Raw genomic sequence first — 22,550 nt, 5'->3', positions numbered from 1 at the left:
TGTGGAGATGTCATTCTGTTCATTTGACAGGAAGGTGTTGGGGCTATCCAGTATGGATGACCCTAGAGAAGGCTGGGAAACATGTTTCTAGACTAAACTGACTCACCGAGGGAACCACCACTTGGCTCTGGACTTGGGGTTATGTTTGTTTTCTTCACACACTGTCTCTCTATTACGTTCTGTTTCTGGGACAGCACTACCTTCTCTCCAGCAAAACCCAAGTCATTCCTGCCTCTGCATGTCCTCTTGTCCCCCAGGCATTAGATCTTCTAGAATCTGTCTCCATGCTTTGTGCAAACTACTAGCTGGACACAGTTAATGCTTGTTAATCCATTGTTAGCTGGTGGACATTTGATTGCCACCACCTTTTGTCCCTTGTGAGTCCTTGGATGAACTCACTTGCATAGTGTCTCCTCAGTTACATGGATGCAATTCTCCTTCATGCCTGCTTTTCATTGTGGTAATAAGAGAGCTTAACACAAGATCTACCCTCTTTACAGATTTGTCAGGACCCTCTTGTTCGCTTTAGGCGCGGGGTTGTATGGGATCTCCAGAACTGTCTATCTTGCGAACTACAACTTATGCCCAGAAGTGGAATTTCTTGGTGACACATGCTTCTGGGTTCAAGTTTTTAAGGATCTGGAATCTCTTAATTTCATGGGCCTGTGTGCTCCTGGCCCTCCCATGACTGGTAGCACACTGTAACTATTAACCTCCCATCTGGAGTCCTCAACACTCAGTCTTGTGAGTTCGCTGAAACTGGGCCTAGAGAAATAGAAGTAATCATTTCACATAAAATGTAAGGAAACCTGGGTAAACTTTAGTGCTCTCAGAGTGGCATTAATGGGTTCTATGTTGATTTGTATTGGTTTGTCACATCAGTTCTGCACGTTCCTCACCATCAGGGACCTCACGGTGGGACCCTGAAGTTGCGTATGAAGGGAGGAGTTTCAGCAGAGATACTGGCCAACACCAGGATCCAGCATTTTGTACACGGTTTTCTCAGAGGCAGCACAGACAGGCCATCTGGTGGAAGTTGAGGGATGCTCAGAGGGTGTGGGGGCATCTCCTGGATTATCCCTTTCAGGCTGCAACTTTTGATGCCAATTTGTGATCCATTCAAACAGCCTCCATTATTTGAACTGAAAGAAGGAGACCCTCGTGTTCCTCAAGGTTTATGGTGATTGCAAGGGAGGAAAATGGGAAAATGTGTTCACTGAAATTGGAACCAGAGGATGGCAGTGTATGGCAATGTGGACTGAAGTCTGCCATGCAGGTGTCAGCTGGTTGGGGGAAGATGAGAGCCAGTGAAGACAACTCACAAGTGGTTGGAAAGGGGAGTCCATAATTCAAAGGCAGAAGAGAGCATGCATTGTCCCTGCACTGGGAACCATGATTCCTCTCCCTCCTCACAATGACCTGCAGACAGTTCACAAGGCACACACCCCACATGCTCTTCCAGAACCTCTGGGCACACAAGATGTACTTCCCAAGGCTCCACTATTCTGATTGTGGCATTGTTCTCTCTTGTTTTTGCCTCCTGACTGCATCTTGGGCTCTTCTCTCACTGTACCAAGTCTGAAAGAGGAGAATCCCGAGGACCACTAGGATCACAGCAGCCATGTCCATGAGGATGAGATTCTCCACTGTGTAATCTGGGAGTTGGGTGGGCAGGAATTAAGGTAGAGAGGTCACAGAGGTCAGAGCAGATGAAAATCACCCAGGATCCTGAATGTCTACCCAGGGCACCTGCTTCCCCTTGACAGGGCTTAACCATCCATGCCATCCCCATACTATCCACTACTCCCCAGTGTTGGTGTCTTCTTTGCTTTGTGATGGGCAGATGGTATCAGTCACTTCTGAGAACCATAAAAGTATGGGGGAAAATGAGGTGCTGATGGGACTCAAACTTGTCCTCTGGGCTCTGTGGTCTTGTACCTGCCCCATTTCTTGTGATATAACTAATACAGAGTCCCTAATGGACACTTTCTCTGCTACTGAAGGATCACCTCTGTTCTCATTGGATTCTTTCTATGTCCTCATGTTTTATGAATTGAGGCTTTGCTTCTGGGTCCCATTGGCATAGAGTCTTCCTATATCCCCTAGCTCAGAAATTCAATATGTAAAATTGTCTCTCAATATAGAAATACTTGAGCTATTTAATTTCTGTGTTCATTCTGATCATGTAAGCTACCTCTTTTGGATAGGGGAACTTGCTTTTTTCAATAATTCAGGACCCAGTGTTCAAGAATGAGAGGTTGGCCATAAATATAATGAAGAGGCATATTCATATTTATGTACATATGAATTAATATATATAGATATGAATATATTGAGAGAGAGAGAGAGAATTCAATGCCTACCATATAAGTGTGTTAGTTATTTGAAGTATCTAGGTAGGATATCACCATCACCACCATCATCTCCATAATCACCATCACCATCCTCATCATCACTACCATCATCAGCATCATCGCTGTCCTCCTCCTCCTCATCTCTCTCTATCTCTGTCAGTCACAGAGAGCTCTGGAAACTACCAAAAGATTTCAAGGAAGAACAGCAATTTTTGATTTTTATCTTCAAAGGCATCCCCTCTCACCCCAAGCCCTTAAGGAACAGAGAAAATCAGTGTTGTTATAAAACTGGTGAATATTAGATAATTAGAAAATTAGATAATTCTGCAAACCTATTTTAACCTGTTTTCACATAAAAAAACAAAAAAAAGTATAGATGAATTCTAATTATTAATCTCCCAATGAAAATTTCAAATAAGCTTATACAATTCAGAACATATGAATGAAGAATAAACATCATTCGGTTGGTTAATATCCAAATGTGTAATACCAAGAAGGATTTTAAATGTATCTCACTAGTGCTATAAAATTTGAATAAGTCAGGAAATGTACAAGCCCTGGAAATGTTCTATTCCTAATTTGTATTAAGAAAAGCATAATTCTTTTTCCTAATAAATCTTGAATGTAACAGAGAAATGACCTGAAAAGACAGGTCAGTATTGCTATATACATAAAAATACAGATTTTTAGCATGTGTGTTTGATGTACAATAATTAAATCATTTTGGCTATTAATTAAGATGTTTTCCTAAAGCAACACTTAGATTCATGTTAACATCATACTTTGGTGTCATTATCATAAGGCATTTGCTGCAAATAACACTGGTACACAATCTGGAAATAAAGAGGTAAGTTTCATTTTTTTTTGAGATTGATATAATGATTATCAGTAAATCAAGGAGATCAGTTGTAAAGCACCAAAGGTGGAGTATCTGTACCATTAATAGAATATAAAATTAATATAACCAAACCAATATCACTGTTATATATACTTAGCTATTATTTAGAAAGTATAAAGAAATAGGGGAGGAGCAAGATGGTGGAGGAGTAGGAGATCTAAATATTGGGTCCCAGGAGTCAAGCCAGATAGCTATCGAACCTTCTGAACACCTACAAACTCAACAGTAGATCAAAGAGAAGAGCAGCAATTCTAGGAACAGAAAAGCGACCACTTTCTGCAAGGTAGGACATGCCAGGAAGTGAATCTGAGGTGAGAGGAAGATACACTGCAGGGAACAGAGCAGCGGAGCACAAAATCCAAACTTGTAGAAGTCTGTTCCACTGAGGGCCGTTGCTCCAGAGGTTAAACAGGGTGTGGGGTGGGTGGAGTCCTTGCGAGGACAGTGTGGCTCAGGACCCGTGGGGTCACAAAAAGACCTGTGGTGTCTGAGTGTGGCAGAGCCCCCAGGTATTGGAGGGGAGAAACCTGTGGCAGAGACCGAGCTGAGGAGGGGCGCTCAGCTTGGGATTACCTTAAACCATGATCTTCAAGCAGGGACCCCACATGTGGCAGATCCAGGGATACCCCTCCTTCTTCGGGGAGGAGAAGCACAGGAATGAGTAGCAGGAAACAGCTGGGTTTGGAGACCATAGAGGGCTGTGCCCCAGAGATAGAAATGCTTGGTCACAGGCTGGGTGAGCTTCAAGCCTGGCCAGGCTGGAGACCAGGGAGATGGGAGGGATTGATGGCTTTTCTCCATGCGCACAGTGAGAAGAGGGGCCAACTCTCACCTCCTCTGGGCTGGAGATTGGGAGGCTGCCATTTTCATTCCTGTCCTCCAGAGCTCTAAGGAAAGTGTTCAGAGAAAAAAGCTCTGAAAAATGAACCCAAGCAGATTGCTTAGCCTGGCTGTTGGCAAGGGCAGTGCAACTCTGCGTTGGGCAAAGATATTTGAGAATCACCACAGCAGGCCCCTCCCACAGAAGATCAGCAAGGACACCCAGCCAAGACCGAGTTCACTGATGAATGAGAACTGTGGAACTACGAAGCTAGGGGAAAACAACAAAGAATTCATGGCTTTTCTCCCTTGATTCTTTAGTCTTTCAAAGTTAAATTTTTATAATTTTATTTTTTTCTTATTCTATTTTTTAAAAATTTCCTCTTTCCTCTTTTAACTATTTTATTTTATAATAGTTCTTTAAAAACCATTTAAAAATTTCATTGTTATAGTCATGTTCTATCCCTTCATTGTATGTATTTTTTGTATACACATAGATTTATCTTTCTTTAAAATTTTGGGATAGAGTTTCTTCCAACAGATCAAAATATACCCTAAATTTAGAACATGGCTTTGTTGTAGCCTCCAGTCTCTTTCCTCTTTTTTTCCCCTTTTTCCAACCAATTTCTTATCTTATTAATTCTTTTTTTAGACTCTTTTAAAATTTTCATCTTTCCAGTCATATTCCATCCCTTCATTGTGCTTATTTTTGTATAAGTGTAAGTTTTTTTTTTCTTTAATATTCTGGGAAGCAGTTTCTTCTAACAGACCAAAATACACCCAAAATAAAGTGTGTGGCTCTGTTCTATTCACCAGTCTACACACACACACACACACACACACACACACACACACATGCACGTTTTTTCCCCCCTCCTTTCCTCTACCCCTGGCTTTTGAGTCTCTTCTGATTTGGTTAGTGTATGCTTTTCTTGGGGTGCTTGCTACCCCCTTAGCATTTTGTTCTCTCATTCATCTATTATTCTCTGGATAAAATGACAAATTGGAAAAATTCATCTAAAAAAGAAATAAAGGAAGAACAAGACGCAGTACCAATGGCTAGGGACCTAATCCATACAGACAGTAGTAAGATGTTAGAACTAGAGTTCAGAATGATGATTATCAAGGTGCTAGCTTCTTTAAAAAGCAAGGAAGATACTAGAGAATTCCTTTCTGGAGAAATAAAATCTCTTTCTGGAGAAATAAAAGAACTAAAATATAACCACGTTGAAATTTTAAAAGCTATTCATGAAATACAATAAAAAATGGATGCTCTTACTGCTAGGATGAATGAAGCAGAAGAGAGAATTGGTGATATAGAAGACCAAATGATGGAGAATAAAGAAGCTGAGAAAAGGAGAGATAAACATCTACTAGACCATAAGGGGAGAATTCAAGAGATAAGCGATACCATAAGGTGAAACAATATTAGAATAATTGGGATCAAAGAAGAAGAAGAAAGAGAGAAAGGCAGAAGGTATATTGGAGCAAATTACAGCAGAGAATTTCCCTAGTTTGGCAATGGGAACAAGTATCTAAATCCAGAAGGCACAGAGAACCCCCTCAAAATCAATAAAAATAGGTTAACTCACCATCATCTAACAATAGGATAATTTACAAGTCTCAGTGACAAAGAGAAAATCCTGAAAGCAGCTCTAGACAAGAGGTCTGTAACATACAATGATATAAATAATAGATTGGCAGCACACCTACCCATAGAGACCAGACAGGTCAGAAAGGATGGACATGATATAATCAGAGCAGTATACAGGACAAAATGCAGCCAAGAATACTATATCTGGCTAGATTTTCACTGAAAATGGGAGAAGAAATAAAAAGCTTCCAGGACAAACAAAAACTAAAAGAATTTGCAAACACCAAACCAGCTCTACTGGAAATATTGAAAGGGGTCCTCTAAGCAAAGAGGGATCCTAAAAGTAACAGATCAGAAAGGAACAGAGACAATATACAGTAGCAGTCACCATACAGGCAAAACAATGGCACTAAATTCATGTCCTTCAATAGGTACCTTGAATGTAAATGGGCTAAATGCCCCAATCAAAAGACACGGGGTATCAATGGATTTAAAAAAAGACCCTCAATATGCTGTCTGTAAGAAATTCAGTTTAGACCCAAAGACACCTCCAGATTTAAAGTGAGGGCGTGATAAACAATTTACCATGCTAATGGACATCAAAAGAAAGCTGGGGTGGCAATCCTTCTATCAGATAAATTAGATTTTCAATCAAAAGACTATAATAAGAGATGAGGAAGGACACTGCATCATACTTAAAGGACCTCTCCAACAAGAAGATCTAACAATTTTAAATATCTATGCTCCCAACATAGGAGCAGCCAATTATATAAACCAATTTTAACAAAATTAAAGAAATACAACAACAATAATACAATAAGAGTAGGGGACTTTAAAACCCCCTCACTGAAATGGACAGATCATTCAAGCAAAAGATCAACAAGGAAATAAAGGTTTTATATAAATGACACACTGGACCAGATGGACAACACAGATATGTTTAGAACATCCCATCTCAGAGCAACAGAATACACATTCTTCTCTAGTGCACATGGAACATTCTCCAGAACAGATCATATCCTGGGTCACAAATCATGTCTGAACTGATACCAAAAGACTGGGATCATTCCCTGCATATTTTTAGACCACAATGCTTTGAAACTAGAACTCAGCCACAAGATTAAAGTTGGAAAGAACTCAAATATGTAGATGGTAAAGAGCATCCTACTAAAGAATGAGTGGGTCAACCAGAAAATTAAGGAAGAATTAAGAAAAATCATGGAAACAAATGAAAATGAAAACACAGCTATTCAAAATCTTTGGGACACAGCAAAGGTGGTCCTGAGAAGAAAGTGTATAGCAATACAAGCCTTTCACAAGAAACAAGAAAGGTCTTAAGTACACAACCTAACCCCACACCTAAAGGAGCTGGGGACAGAACAGCAATGAGAGCCTATATCCAGCAGGAAAAGAGAAATAATAAAGATCAGAGCAGAAATCAATGAAAAATAAACTAAAAGAACAGTAGAACAATTCACCAAAACTAGGAGTTGGTTCTTTGAAAGAATTAATAAGATTGATAAACCCCTGGCCAGACTTATCAAAAAGAAAAGAGAAAGGACCCAAATTAATAAAATCATGAATAAAAGAGGAGAGATCACCACCAACACCAAAGAAACACAAACAATTATAAGAACATATTATGAGCACCTATATGCCAGCAAATTTGACAATCTGGAAGAAATGGATGCATTCCTAGAGACATATAAACTCCCAAATCTGAACGAGGAAGAAATAGAAAACATGATCAGACCCCTAACCAGTAAGGAGATTGAAGCAGTCACCAAAAGTCTCCCAAGAAACAAGAGCCTAGGGCCAGACACTTCCCAGGGGGATTCTACCAAACATTTTAAGAAGAATTAATACCTATTCTCCTGAAATTGTTCCAAAAAATAGAAATGGAAGGTAAAATTCCAACCTCATTTTAAAAGGCCAGGATTACCTTGAGCCCAAATTCAGACAAAGACTCCATCAAAAAGGAGACTTACAGAACAATATCCTTGATGAACATAAATGCAAAAATTCTCACCAAAATACTAGCCAATAGGATTCAACAGTACATTAAAAGGATTAATCACCATGACAAAGGCGGATTTATTCTTGGACTGTGGGGTTGGTTCAACATCCACAAATTAATCAATGTGATACATTGATACAATGTATCAATACAATGTGATACATTAATAAAAGAAAGGACAAGAACCATACTCTCAATAGATGCTGAAAAATCATCTGACAACATATAGCATCCCTTCCTGATCAAAACTCTTCACAGTGTAGGGACAGAGGGTACATACCTCAATATCATCAAGCCATCTATGAAAAACCACAGAGTATATCAATCTCAATGGGAAAAAAACTGAGAGCTTTTCCCCTAAGGTCAGGAACACAGCAGGGCTGTCCACTGTCACCACTGCTATTCAACATAATACTAGAAGTCCTAGCCTCAGCAATCAGGTAACAAAAAGAAATAAATGCCATCCAAATCAGCAAAGAAGAAGTCAAACTCTCACTCTTTGCAGATGATATATTTTATGAAAAAACCCCAAAAGACTCCGTTCTAAAACAGCTAGAACTCATACATGAATTCAGTAAAGTGTCAGGATATAAAATCAATGCACAGAAATCAGTTGAATTTCTATATAACAGCATATATATATATATATATATATATATATTATATATATATAATATATATATCAGTTGCATTTCTATATAACAACATATATATATATATATATAGCCTATATAACAGCATATATATAACTGCAAGACAAAAGAAAGAGAGATTAAGGAGTTGATTGCATTTATAATTGCACCCAAAACAGCAAGATACCTAGGAATAAACCTAAGCAAAGAGTCAAAGACTCTGTACTCAGAAAACTATAAAGGACTCAGGAAAGAAACAGAGGTAGATGCAAAAAAAAAAAAAAAAAAAAGGAAAAATGTTCCATGCTCATGCATTGGAAGAAGAAATATGGTGAAAATGTCTATGCTACTTAATCTATACATTTAATGCAATCCTTACCAAAACCATCATTTTTTTCAAATAAATGGATCAAATAATCGTAAAATTTATATGGAACCAGAAAGGACCCTGGGTAGCCAGAGGAATGTTGAAAAAGAAAACCAAAGTTGGCAGCATCACAATTCAAGACTTCAAACTAATCATCAAAGGGGTAATCATCAAGACAATAAGGTACTGGCACAACAACAGACACATACATCAATGGAACAGAATAGAGAGCCCAGAAATGGACCCTCAACTCTATGGTTAACTAATCTTCGACAAAGCAGGAAAGAATGTCCAATGGAAAAAAGACAGTTTCTTCAGCAAATTGTGTTGGGAAAATTGGACAGCCACATGCAGAAGAATGAAACTGGATCATTTCCTTTCACCACACACAAAAATAGACTCAAAATGGATGAAAGTCCTCAGTGTGAGACAGGAATCCATCAAAACTCTTGAGAAGAACACAGGTGGCAACCTCTTCAACCTCAGCTGCAGCAACTTCTTCCTAGAAACATCACCAGAAGCAAGGGAAGCAAGGGCAAAAGTGAACTATTGGGATTTCATCAAGATCAAAAGCTTTTGCACAGCAAAGGAAAGAGTCAACAAAACAAAAAGACAACTGAAAGAATGGGAAAAGATATTTGCAAATGACATATCAGATAAAGGGCTATTGTCCAAAATCTACAAAGAACGTATTAAACTCAACACCCAAAGAACAAAGAATCCAATCAAGAAATGAGCAGAAGACATGAACAGACATTTTGGCAAAGAAGACATCCAGATGGCCAATAGACACATGAAAAAGTGCTCCACATCACTCGGCATCAGGGAAATACAAATTAAACCACAATAAGATACCACCTCACACCAGTCAGAATGGCTTAAATTAACAAGCCAGGAAAGGACAAATGTCGGTGAGGATGCGGAGAAAGGAGAACTCTCCTACACTGTTGGTGGGAATGCATGCAAGTTGGTGCAGCCACTCTGGAAAACAGTATAGAAGTACCACAAAAGTTGAAAACAGAGCTACCCTACCACCCAGCAATCGCACTGCTGGGTATTTACCCTAAAGATACAAATGAAGTGATCTGAAGGGGCATGTGTCCCTGAATGTTTATAGCAGCAATGTCCACAAGAGCTGAACTATGGAAAGAACCTAGCTGTCCATCAAAAGATGAACCAATAAAGAAGATGTGGTGTATATACACAATGCAATACTATACAGCCATCAACCCCCCCCCCCCCCATTCTTGCCATTAGCAATGACATGGATGGATCTAGAGGGTATTATGGTAAGCAAAATGTGTCAATCAGAGAAAGACAATTATCATATGTACTCTGATATGAAGAATTTGAGAGCAGGGCAGAGGGTCATCGGGGGTAGGGAGGGGAAAATGAAGCAAGATGGGACAGGGTAGGGAGACAAACCATAAGAGACTCTTAATCTCAAGTAACAAACTGAGATTTGCTGGGGAGTGGGAGGGATAGGGTGGCTGGGTTATAGACATTGGGAAGGGTATGTGCTATGGTGAGTGCTGTGAAATGTGTAAGATTGGTGATTCACAGACCTGTACCCCAAAGCAAATACTACATTATATGTTAATTTAAAAAAACCTAAAATAAAGTAAAAAAGAATAAAGAGCGGGGGGATAAGATGGCAGGGAAGTAAGAGGAGGCGCCTTTTAAATCTGTACCCTAAAGTGAGCTGATTACCAACCACAGAACTCCGATCACCCATGAAATCAGCCTGAGTTCAGAATTATACACGTCTGGATCTGTACAGGGGCAGAAGACGCCAGTGGGCAGGTAAAGTGGAGTGGGAACAGTGGACTGATATCGGAAGATAAACAAAAGGGGGAGGGAGCCACCAGAGGTGACTGGTTGGAAAGTAATACCCGTAATAGGAGCCCCGTAATAGGAGCAAGAGTGCCCTGCGTCTGGGGACCAGCATTAACTTGGAGACTGGTTGAAAGCACTTCAAAAGAGCAAAAAAATGCGGGGGGGGGGGATTGTGGGGATGGGGCAGCTAGTGACAGGGGCTTAAGTCCCCGGTCCCAGGACAGCCTCCCCTGGTGCTGAGCTAGAGAGAGTGCAGCGGAGAAACCAGGTCTTGGTTCCTAAGCCGCCAGTGTGCCTGAGAACGCATGGGGTCTGGCTCCTGTGAGGGGCTGGGTGCCTCACCAGAGGACAGAATGCCCAAGCCTTGCTATACAGCCTGAGATGCATGTGCCCCTCATTCTCCCCTGAAAGAGGTACACAAAGGCCCGGCTGGTGCTCTGTGACCCACGCCTTTATTTCAGAGCCCAAGATGTGTGCCCCAAATTCTCCCCTGAAAGAGGTGCCCGAAGGCCCAGCCTGGTGCTTTTGGACCTGCGCCCCATTCTCAGAGCCTGAAAAGCGTGCGCGACCCACAGTCTCCCCTGAAATTGGTGCGCGCAAGCTGGGCGCTTTTAGACCTGGAAAGACCAGGCACTCCCAGCCTGGGCCAGTGGGAAAATCTCAGTGTGCGATCACTGCTTGGAACCTCTCTGGTGGTCTGGAGCTGCCCAGACAGCTGCCACGGCCGCAGTTTTGGGTACAAGCAAAAGATCCTGTGTCCCCAGGGATCGCGACTTGGAACCTGCTCTGCCAGCGGCCAATTGGGAACTTATTTGGGCTCTGCAGCCAGACTGAGGCTTCTGTCTGAGAGGGAGGCCAGGATGCAGTTTGTTTTCCTCTAAAACTACAAAAACCATCAAAAGCGGTCAAGGTGAGAGAAAAAAAAAATGAACAGACATAAAAACCACCAGAGAACAAAAGCCTGAAAAAAACCAGTTTCCTTAGAGCCCACCTCCTTGAGGGGGGGCAGGGGGACTTAACTCAGGGAACCTCATTGAATGAAAACCCACGTGGCAGTCCCCTGCCCCAAAAAACAAACCAAGAAAGGAGAAAAAAAAAAAAAAAAGAAGAAGACTACAAGAGAACAACCACCACTACTTCATAGGACAACTTTTATTTTTAACTCGTTCCCACTATTCTGTTTTTTTTTTAATAGATAATTTTTTAACTTATTTACCATCACAGTGAGATGTCCAGTATATCAAATTCCATAATAACCTTCTAAACTGAACTTTTTGATACATACACCTGTGTTTTTCTTTTGCATTTCTATTTTTTGATTTTTTTAAAATTTTAGTTTAGTTTAGTCTAGTTTATTCCTTTTTATTTTTATTTTCTAATATTCATATAGAGTTAAACTTCAAAGTAAACCCCTTTCCCCAATCAATACTATCCCTATAGGTAAACCAATTTCTAATCCCCCTTTATCTTAGGAAAGTTGAGTCATTTAACAAAGATATCAAGATACATCCAGGAGGAATCAAAACAAACTTCCTCACCCACACTGAGAATTTATTACCACTCATCCATCTTTTTCTTCCGCCAGTGTTTCTGTGTTTTTGTGTTTGTCCTGATAGTATATAAATCTTATACTTGGGGTTCTTTTTGATGAGGTTCTTCCTTTATTTGCATATATATATATTTTTTTCCTCTTGTCATATACTTTTATTAGTCTTTGTGTTTGTCTGTCTTTGATTGTATACTTCCTAAATCTTACCTTGGGGCCCATTTGGGCTGAACCTTCTCTTTGATCTTCCCTTTCTTTCCTGTCTCTCTCTCTCTTCTTTTTTTCTTTTTCTTTTCTTTTGTCTCTCATATGGGTGGGGAATCCTGATTGCTCAGAAGTGTTCCAGGGTGCACCTTGACTGCACCACGGTTGATACATCCAGCTACATATGTTCAGTCATCTCTCACCAAAATGACTAGGAGGAGGAATGCCCAACAGAAGAAAAATACAGAGGATGGACCTTCAGCAACAGAGCTAATAGCTATCAACATAGACAATATGTCGGAAAGAGAATTCAGGCTAACAAATATCCAGGCAATAGCTAGGTTGGAGAAAGCCATGGATGACCAAACGGAATTGATTAGGGCCGAACTGAAAGCGACCAGACAGGATGTTCACAATGTTAGAGCTGAGCTGAAAACTACCAGGGATGAGCTTCACAGTGCTCTCAATGAGTCCAATCTAATCTAAATTCTCTCAAAGCTAGGGTAACTGAGACAGAAGATAGAATTAGTGATCTGGAGGACAAACAGAGAGAAAGGATCAGGAGGAAGCCTGGAAGAAACAGCTTAGAAACCACGAAAACAGAATCAGGGAAATAAATGATGCCATGAAGCGTTCCAATGTCAGAATTATTGGAATCCCTGAAGGGGAGGAGAAAGAAAGAAGTCTAGAAGATATAGTGGAACAAGTTCTTCATGAAAATTTTCCCAATCTTTGAATGGAACAGTGTTCATGTACTAGAGACTGAAAGGTCTCCACCCAAGATTATACATTCCAAAAAAACATCACGACACCTGATAGTCAAATTGAGGAATCATAATTGTAGGTATAATCTCTTGAAAGCTGCTAGGACAAAGAGGCTCCGTACTTACAGAGGAAAGCCCATCAGAATAATGTCAGACCTGTCCACAGAGACCTGGCATGCCAAAGGGCTGGCAAGATATATTCAAGGCACTAAATGAGAAAAACATGCAGCCAAGAATACTTTATGCAGCAAGACTGACATTCAAAATGGATGGAGAGTTAAAGAGTTTCCAAGACTGGCAAGGCTTAAAAGACTATGCAACCACCAAGCCGACACTGCAGGAAATATTAAGGGGGGTTCTATAAAAGAGAAAAAATCCTAAGAATAGCATTGAACAGAAATATAGAGACAATCTACAGAAAGAAAGACTTCAAAGGTAACACGATGTCAATAAAAACGTATCTATCAATAATCAGTCTCAATGTGAATGGCCTAAATGCGCCCATAAAACGGCATAGGGTTGCAGATTGGATAAAACGACAGGACCCATCCATATGTTGTCTACATGAGACCCATTTTGAACCTAAAGATACAACCAGACAGAAAGTGAAGGGATGGAGAAGCATCTTTCATGCCAATGGGCCTCAAAAGAAGGCTGGGGTAGCAATTCTCATATCAGATAAATTAGATTTTAAACTAAAGACCAGAGATACAGAAGGACACTACATCATTCTTAAAGGGACTCTCCACCAAGATGATCTAACAATTGTAAGTATCTATGCCCCCAATATGGGAGCAGCCAATTACATAAGAAAACTGTTAATCAAGATAAAGAATCATATCGATATGAATACATTAATAGTAGGAGATCTTAACACGCCTCTCTCAGAAATAGACAGATCACCGCAGCAGAAAATTAATAAAGAAACAAGAGCATTGAATGACACATTGGGCCAGATGGACCTCATAGATATATACCGAACATTCCACCCTAAAACAACAGAATACTCATTCTTCTCAAGTGCACATGGAACCTTCTCAAAAGGTTATTAAAAAATATTTTTATCTTAAAAGATAAAAAATAAAGATAAGATAAAAAAGATAATTTTTATCTTAAAAAAGATAATTTTTTAACCTATTTACCATCACAGTGAGATGTCCAGTATATCAAATTCCATAATAACCTTCCAACCTGAACTTTTTGATACATACACCTGTGTTTTTCTTTTGCATTTCTATTTTTTGATTTTTTTAAAATTTTAGTTTAGTTTAGTCTAGTTTATTCCTTTTTATTTTTATTTTCTAATATTCATATAGAGTTAAACTTCAAAGTAAACCCCTTTCCCCAATCAATACTATCCCTATAGGTAAACCAATTTCTTTTTTTTTTTTTTTAAAGATTTTATTTATTTATTTGACAGAGAGAAATTACAAGTACACTGAGAGGCAGGCAGAGAGAGAGAGAAGGAAGCAGGCTCCCTGCTGAGCAGAGAGCCCGATGCGGGACTCGATCCCAGGACCCTGAGATCATGACCTGAGCCGAAGGCAGCGGCTTAACCCACTGAGCCACCCAGGCGCCCCGGTAAACCAATTTCTAATCCCCCTTTATCTTAGGAAAGTTGGGGGACAAATCAGGACTCAATTGATACCAAAAGACTGAGATTATTCCCTGCATATTCTCAGATCACAATGCCTTGAAACTGGAGCTCCATCACAAGGAAAACTTCCAAAGGAACTCAAACGCCTGGAAGCTAAAGACCACCTTGCTTAAGAATTCTTGGATCAACCAGGAGATCAAAGGAGAACTGAAACAATTCATGGAAACCATGAGAATGAAGACACTTCGGTTCAAAACCTATGGGATACAGCAAAAGCCGTCCTAAGGGGGAAATACATAGCCATCCAAGCCTCTCTCAAAAAAATTGAAAAATCCAGAACACCGCAGCTGTCTCTACACCTTAAAGAACTGGAGAATCAAGTTCTTCCCTTCTAAGAAGGGAAATAATCAAGATTAGAGCTGAGATCAATGAGGTAGAAACCAGAGATACAGTAGAATATATCAGTGAAACTAGAAGCTGGTTTTTTGAAAGAATCAATAAGATCGATAAACTATTGGCTACACTAATGGAAAAGAAAAGAGAGAAAGCCCAAATTCATAAAACTATGAATGAAAAGGGAGAGATCACAACTAACACCAAGGAAGTAGAAACAATCATCAGAAGTTATTATCAACAGTTATATGCCAATAAGCTAAGCAATCTAGATGAAATGGATGCATTCCTGGAAAACTATAAATCCCAAAATTGAACCAGGAAGAAACTGACAACCTGAATAGACCAATATCTAGTAATGAGATTGAAGCAGTGATCAAAAACCTCCCTAAAAACAAGAGCCCAGGACCTGACGGATTCCCTGGGGAATTCTACCAAACTTTCAAAGAAGAAATAACACCTATTTTCCTGAAGCTGTTTCAAAAAATTGAAGCAGAAGGAAAACTTCCAGACTCTTTCTCTGAAGCCAGCATTACCCTGATCCCCAAACCAGGCAAAGACCCTACCAAAAAGGAGAGTTTCAGACCAATATCACTGATGAATATGGATGCTAAGATTCTCCACAAGATCCTAGCAAACAGGATCCAACATCACATTAAAAAGATAATCCACCATGACCAGGTGGGATTCATCCCTGGGCTCCAAGGATGGTACAACATTTGCAAATCAATCAATGTGATAGAACAAATTAATATGAGAAGAGGAAGAACCACATGGTCCTCTCAATTGATGCAGAAAAAGCATTTGACAAAATCCAGCATCCGTTCCTGATTAAAACACTTCAAAGTATAGGGATAAAGGGAGCATACCTGAACTTCATCAAAACTATCTATGAAAGACACACAGCAAATATCATCCTCAATGGGAAAAAGCTTGCAGCCTTCCCATTGAGATCAGGAACAAGACAAGGATGCCCACTCTCACCACTCTTGTTCAACATAGTATTAGAAGTCCTAGCAACAGCAATCAGACAACAAAGATAAATAAAAGGTATCCAGATTGGCAATGAAGAAGTCAAACTCTCTCTCTTCACAGATGACATGATTCTTTATATGGAAAACCCAAAAGACTCCACTCCCAAACTACTAGAACTCATACCGCAATTCAGCAACGTGGCAGGATACAAAGTCAATGTACAAAAATCAGTGGCCTTCTTATATACTAACAATGAAAATACAGAAAGGGAAATTAGAGAATCGATTCTATTTACTATTTACTATCTTACCAAGAACCATAAGATACCTGGGAATAAACCTAACCAAAGAGGTAAAGAATCTGTATTTGAGGAACTACAGGACACTCATGAAAGAAATTGAAGAAGACACAAAATGATGGAAGACCATTCCATGCTCTTGGATCAGAAGAATAAACATTGTTTTTCTTTTTTTTTTTTTTAAGATTTTATTTATTTATTTGTCAGAGAGAGTGGGCACAGGCAGATAGAGTGGCAGGCAGAGGCAAAGGGAGAAGCAGGCTCCCTACTGAGCAAGGAGCCCGATGTGGGACTCTATCCCAAGACTCTGGGATCATGACCCGAGCTGAAGGCAGTCACTTAACCAACTGAGCCACCCAGGCGTCCCATAAACATTGTTAAAATGTCTATACTGCCTAGAGCAATCTATACTTTTAATGCCATTCTGATCAAAATTCCACTGGTATTTTTGAAAGAGCTGCAGCAAATAATCCAAAAATTTGTATGGAATCAGAAGAGACCCCGAATTGCTAAGGAAATGTTGAAAAACAAAAATAAAACTGGGGGCATCATGCTACCTGATTTCAAGCTTTACTACAATGCTGTGATCACCAAGGCAGCATGGTACTGGCATAAAAACAGACACATAGACCAGTGGAACAGAGTAGAGAGCCCAGATATGGACCCTCAACTCTATGGGCAAATAATCTTTGACAAAATGGGAAATAATATACAGTGGAAAAAGGACAGTCTCTTCAATAAATGGTGCTGGGAAAACTGGACAGCTATCTGTAGAAGAATGAAACTCGACCATTCTCTTACACTGTACACAAAGATAAACTCAAAATGGATAAAAGACCTCAATGTGAGACAGGAATCCATCAGAATCCTAGAGGAGAACATAGGCAGTAATCTCTTGGATATCAGCCACAGCAACTTCTTTCAAGATATGTCTCCAAAGGCAAAGGAAACAAAAGCGAAAATAAACTTTTGGGACTTCATCAAAATCAAAAGCTTCTTCCCAGCAAAGGAAACAGTCAACAAAACAAAGAGGCAACACATGGAATGGGAGAAGATATTTGCAAATGACAGTACAGACAAAAGGTTGATATCCAGGATCTATAAAGAACTCCTCAAACTCAACACACACAAAACAGATAATCATATCAAAAAATGGGCAGAAGATATGAACAGACACTTCTCCCATGAAGACATACAAATGGCTATCAGACACATGAAAAAATGTTCATCATCATTAGCCCTCAGGGAGATTCAAATTAAAACCACATTGAGATATCACCTTACACCAGTTAGAATGGCCAAAATTAGCAAGACAGGAGACAACATGTGTTGGAGGGGATGTGGAGAAGGGGAACCCTCTTCCACTGTTGGTGGGAATGCAAGTTGGTGCAGCCTCTTTGGAGAACAGTGTGGAGATTCCTCAACAAATTAAAAATAGAGCTTCCCTATGACCCTGCAATTGCACTCCTGGGTATTTACCCCAAAGATACAGATGTGGTGAAAAGAAGGGCCATCTGTACCCCAATGTTTATAGCAGCAATGGCCATGGTCGCCAAACTATGGAAGGAACCAAGATGCCCTTCAACAGACAAATGGATAAGGAAGATTGGTCCCTATACACTATGGAGTATTATGCCTCCATCAGAAAGGACGAATACCCAACTTTTTTTGCAACATGGACTGGACTGGAAGAGATTATGCTGAGTGAAATAAGTCAAGCAGAGAGAGTCAATTATCATATGGTTTCACTTATTTGTGGAGCATAACTAATAGCATGGAGGACATGGGGAGTTAGAGAGGAGAAGGGAGCTGAGGGAAATTGGAAGGGGAGGTGAACCATGAGAGACTATGGACTCTGAAAAACAATCTGAGGGTTTTGACGTGGCGGGGGGTGGGAGGTTGGGGTACCAGGTGGTGGGTATTATAGAGGGCACAGATTGCATGGAGCACTGGGTGTGGTGCAAAAATAATGAATACTGTTATACTGAAAATAAATAAAAAATAAATTTAAAGAAGTATAAAGAAATAAATCATACTTATAAATGAATAAAAATTTAACAATTTTTAAGATTTGCATGTAGACAATTTGATGAAAAAAACTTCAGAATTCACCTGCATCATTTACAAAGTTCACTTCTAAGCATGTTTTGTTTAAAAACCCCAAAACTTTATCATCATAAATTTCTCTTTATAATGGGGGCGCCAGGAAGGCTCAGTGAGTTAAAGCCTCTGCCTTAGGCTCAGGTCATGATCCCAGGGTCCTGATATAGAGCCACATCGGGCTCTCTGCTCTGCAGGGAGGTTGCTTTGCCCTTTCTCTATGCCCGCCTCTCTGCCTACTTGTGATCTGTCAAATAAATAAATAAAATCTTTAAAAAATTTTCTCTCTATAATGAATGTATACATTTTATCGAATCCCGGTGAATGGGAGAATATTTTCAGTCATAAATCCTCATAACTTAAATTTGTAATTTATATCTGCAAGGATCCCTTTAGAAGTTCCGAGAAGCAGGCACAGGGACACTGGGAAGGTTTCCACACGCAATGCAGTGAACACGAATTGCACACGGACCCACCTGGGGGTGGGGGAACCCACCTGGGTCTCCGGTGAGCACCCAGAGGCATGTAGGCCCCCAGGTGAGCGCAGGGCGCGGTGGAGAGGTGCCACAGGCTAGCAGCCTAGAGATAGGACAGCGTCTGGAATGAGCTCCACCTGCGCCCTCAGAAAAGGGTCGGAGCCGCTCCAGGCCCGGGGTGGGAGCGCTCAGCGGCTCCTCAGTGTAGGGCAGAGGCTGCATACTCGTGTCTCTTGGAAATGGGGAAGAAGAGCTGAGAAGGAGGCGTCTGTCTGTCCTCTGTAACTGTCCCAGAGTCCCCGCATCCTCCCTGGGTTCCGAGTCAGGCCTGGACCTCAAGTGCCGCACATCCGCCCCTATCTCTCCTCTCTCCCACACGTTCCCCAAACCGGGCTGGGGGCCTAGGCGTTGCGGTCCGCTGACGAGGGGCAGGTAGTTTTAAGGAGAAAACGCACAGTTTGTGTGGAATGAGGAGGGGCTGAGACTCTCAATCAATGGCGGGATTTTCTAATCTCTGGGGAGACCCGGGCCTGACGCACCCAATCTCCAGCGATCCCCCTCGGCTTCCCAGCCCTTCCCAGATCCCAGTTCCTGGCAGAGGCAGCGCGGTGCAGGTCAGAAATGGGATCACTGCAGCAGCCCCTTCCCCCCTTTACAGAGGGGGCATGCCTTTCTCAGAAGCTCCACCTCCCAGTGAGGGGAACTCCGGCAGACGCCGCCCCAGGACGCCCTTGGCCGGCCTCGCGGGCAGCAGCTACATCATCCCTGCCCCTGGCTGGTAGCCAGCGCGTGGCTTCTGAGCGGGAGACAGCAGGAAGTCCGTGGGTGGCATCTCAGCGTCCTGGCATCTAGGTCCTTGCCGTCCTCAGTCCTGCGGGAAACCTCAGGGATCGGGCTTCCGGGGGCAGGGGGTCCCGCCTATTCCCACGCCCTCCTGGGTGGACCTGCCTCTGGGAACCGCCCCTTGGGAACCCCTTAAGGCCTCGTGTCTCAGACTTCCCTGTTCACAGGGCACCGAGCTCACCTTTTCAGCTCAGAAGGAACAGGGACAGCAGGGACTCCTCACCCAGGAGCAGGGACCTGGCCCAGATCACCATCCCAGGGGCACTGAGAACCCTCCCTCCTGTGAGCGCCCCCCCCCCCCCCCCCCCCGCCATTCCTCACAATCCAAAGACTGGGAGGGGAGGAGGTAGGCTCCTGAGCTCCCTGCTCACCTACCCCGGCTGCTGCTCTCCTGCTGGGCCCCCAGCCTCTCCCTCTGCCCTGACCATGCCAGCCCTCCTCTGTGGGCCTTGGAGCCCCTGGAGCCCCATGATGGCCCTGCCATGACTCACCCGACTCCCAGCCCTCCTCCTGAGACACCGGGCGAAACTATACCCCTGCACAGAAGCCTGTGATTCAGCAGCTGTGGACCCGGGGCATGGGGAGGGGGGGCAGTAGGGCGCTGGGTCTCTAGAGGATCCTGGACAGTAGCTGGGTAGCCCTGGAACTTCTCCCAGAGACCCTGTCTCTGCTCCTGCTCTCTTCCCTGTGGCCTAGCCACAGAGACATGTGGCCCCAGGTGTCTCTGCTGGGCTCTCAGCCCCTTGAAACACAAGACTGTTCCTGAGTATTTGAGGGGGCGTTAGATCCTTTGAGGGGCTCTCAGAACGGTCGTGGGGTGGTGTGTGCTCCTTCTCAGCAAACAGACCCCGGGAGCGCCCTGTTGTTGAGCCTGTCCTGTGGATGGGGGTTTGGGGCTGACCCAGGAGTCCCCGTCTCACTAGACTTCTCCTATACCTGCCCCGTGGACTCCCCAAGACCTTCCGGCTGCCATCGGGCACCTTTATTCTCAGAAGAGGGACAAAAGGTGAGCAGGGGTGCAGGGCCTCTGTTGGCCTCCTTTGAGCTGAGGTGCAGATCTCCCTTTGAGTGATGCTCCTTGGAGTCCCTCCCTCCCATCCCAGCCCAGGTAACAGAGCCCTGAGTAGATCATCAGGACACAGAAGGGACAGGGCTGGGATCCTCACCTGAGACAGCAGGCCCAGGGGGTCACTGGGGTCCTACCACACCTAGGGGGTGTTGCTGTAATAGCCATAGCATCTGATGTCCACCTGAGACTGGGGGTCACAGGGCCCACATGGAACAGGGTCTGGGTTCCCCCACAGGGGCTGGCTGGGAGTCCAAAGTCCAGGAGGGCTGGCCTTCTTCCTTCATCAGGACAAACCTGTGGGATCACTTGGGTGAGGCACACTGGAGGGTCACATTCCCTCCTGAGGTCACAACAGGGCTGGGCTGGGCTGAGAGCTGAGGTTTGTCCAGCGATCCTAAGAGGAGGCGGTGGTGTTAAATGTGGATCACACCCCAGGCAGGGGTGTGAGAGGGAGACCCCTGAGAGCCCACCCTCTTCCTGAGGGCAGAGACTGGGGCTGGGACCCTGAGTGGACTCGCACCTGTCACCACTAGCTCCAGGGGGTCACTGAACTCTGACCAGCCAGTGGGACTGAGATAGTCACAGCGGTATCTTCCTGCATATACATCTGTCATGTGTGTGATGGAGAAGTTGGCCTTGTCCCTGGGCTCCAGTATCTTCCGTGTGTCCCAGGTCTCTAACTTTCCCTCTTTATGCAGGCGGTACTCCTGGGCCTCTGGCCTCACCGACACCAGATGGTCACATGTGTCCCCCCAAGGCATTACAGAGCCTGGCTCAGCCCAGATGGTGGGTCTGGGGAGGGTCCCTGGAAGGAAACAGAGGCTGGGACACAGACCTTCCCCATGCTCTGGTCCCAGCTCAGCACCAAAACCACAGACATTCCCCTCGGTCAGCCCAGAACTTCTGTTCTCCATCCCCTGCTGCCTGGTGGGTGACCCCTGTCCCCAGTGAGGAGGTGGGAATGGGATCCCTAGGGACAGACATACATGCCTGCACTCTGGTCCTGAGGCACACACTCAGCCCTGGAAGAGAGTCCCTGTGAGAGTTTTGCCCTGAATCCTAGCAGAACCCCTCCTCCCCTTGAGCCTCCTGAGCTTGGGGTCTCTGACAGACCAGGGCCTGTCTGTGGGGTGGGTCCCTTCCAGACTAGGTTGTCCCCTCCCATCCTCAGATCTCACTGAGACAGAGCAGGGCCATGAGGGTGGGGGTCATGGTGTCTCCTCTCTCTGGTTCCGGTTGTGTGGATGGAGGGACCACTGTGACCACAAGACAAACAGACACACAGGGGGTGGCCGCACGGAAGCCAGTCCTGCCTGTCACAGGGTTATCACCTCAGCAGTCCCCAGGAAGGGGAACGGCTCCTCCCCACGCCCAGCCTGGCTGGTGTTCATGACGGTACAGCGGGGGTAACCTGAGGCTTCCTAAGATGGCCCATCCGGGTGAGGAGACCAGGGCAGTGCCTTCCCTCCCAGGGCCTCCCCCATGGGTCTCCTTTATCTCCATCACACCCTTGGGTCCTCACCACGGACAGGTCCCCAGACCCAGATCTACTGTCAGGGATGTTGGTTCCTGCTGTGCTGGGGAGCTCGTGTCAGCTCAGACACTCATGTGACATCTCTGAATGGCTCAGGTCAAGGTCGTGGTGACAAGGAGCCCAGAGGAGAGATACCGGCACAGTGGGAAGGGAACACAGCCCCTCTCCTGGCCCTGGAGCGTGGGCTTTCTTTCTGTCTCAGCCTCCAAGGACTTCTCTGTTTTCCCGTGACTC

At 43.4% G+C, this 22,550-nt stretch overlaps 1 pseudogene; it reads right to left on the bottom strand.

Moving 5' to 3' along the window:
• Positions 1 to 950: 950 nt before the first annotated feature.
• LOC131817670 (leukocyte immunoglobulin-like receptor subfamily A member 5) lies at positions 951 to 21,994 on the bottom strand (annotated as a pseudogene).
• Between the last annotated feature and the right edge of the window lie 556 nt (positions 21,995 to 22,550).

The sequence above is a fragment of the Mustela lutreola genome, chromosome 16 (assembly GCF_030435805.1).
Source record: "Mustela lutreola isolate mMusLut2 chromosome 16, mMusLut2.pri, whole genome shotgun sequence".
In the NCBI taxonomy this organism is placed as follows: Eukaryota; Metazoa; Chordata; class Mammalia; order Carnivora; family Mustelidae; genus Mustela; species Mustela lutreola.
Note: the sequence above shows the minus strand (reverse complement) of the source record. Positions and strands in the feature narration are given on the sequence as shown.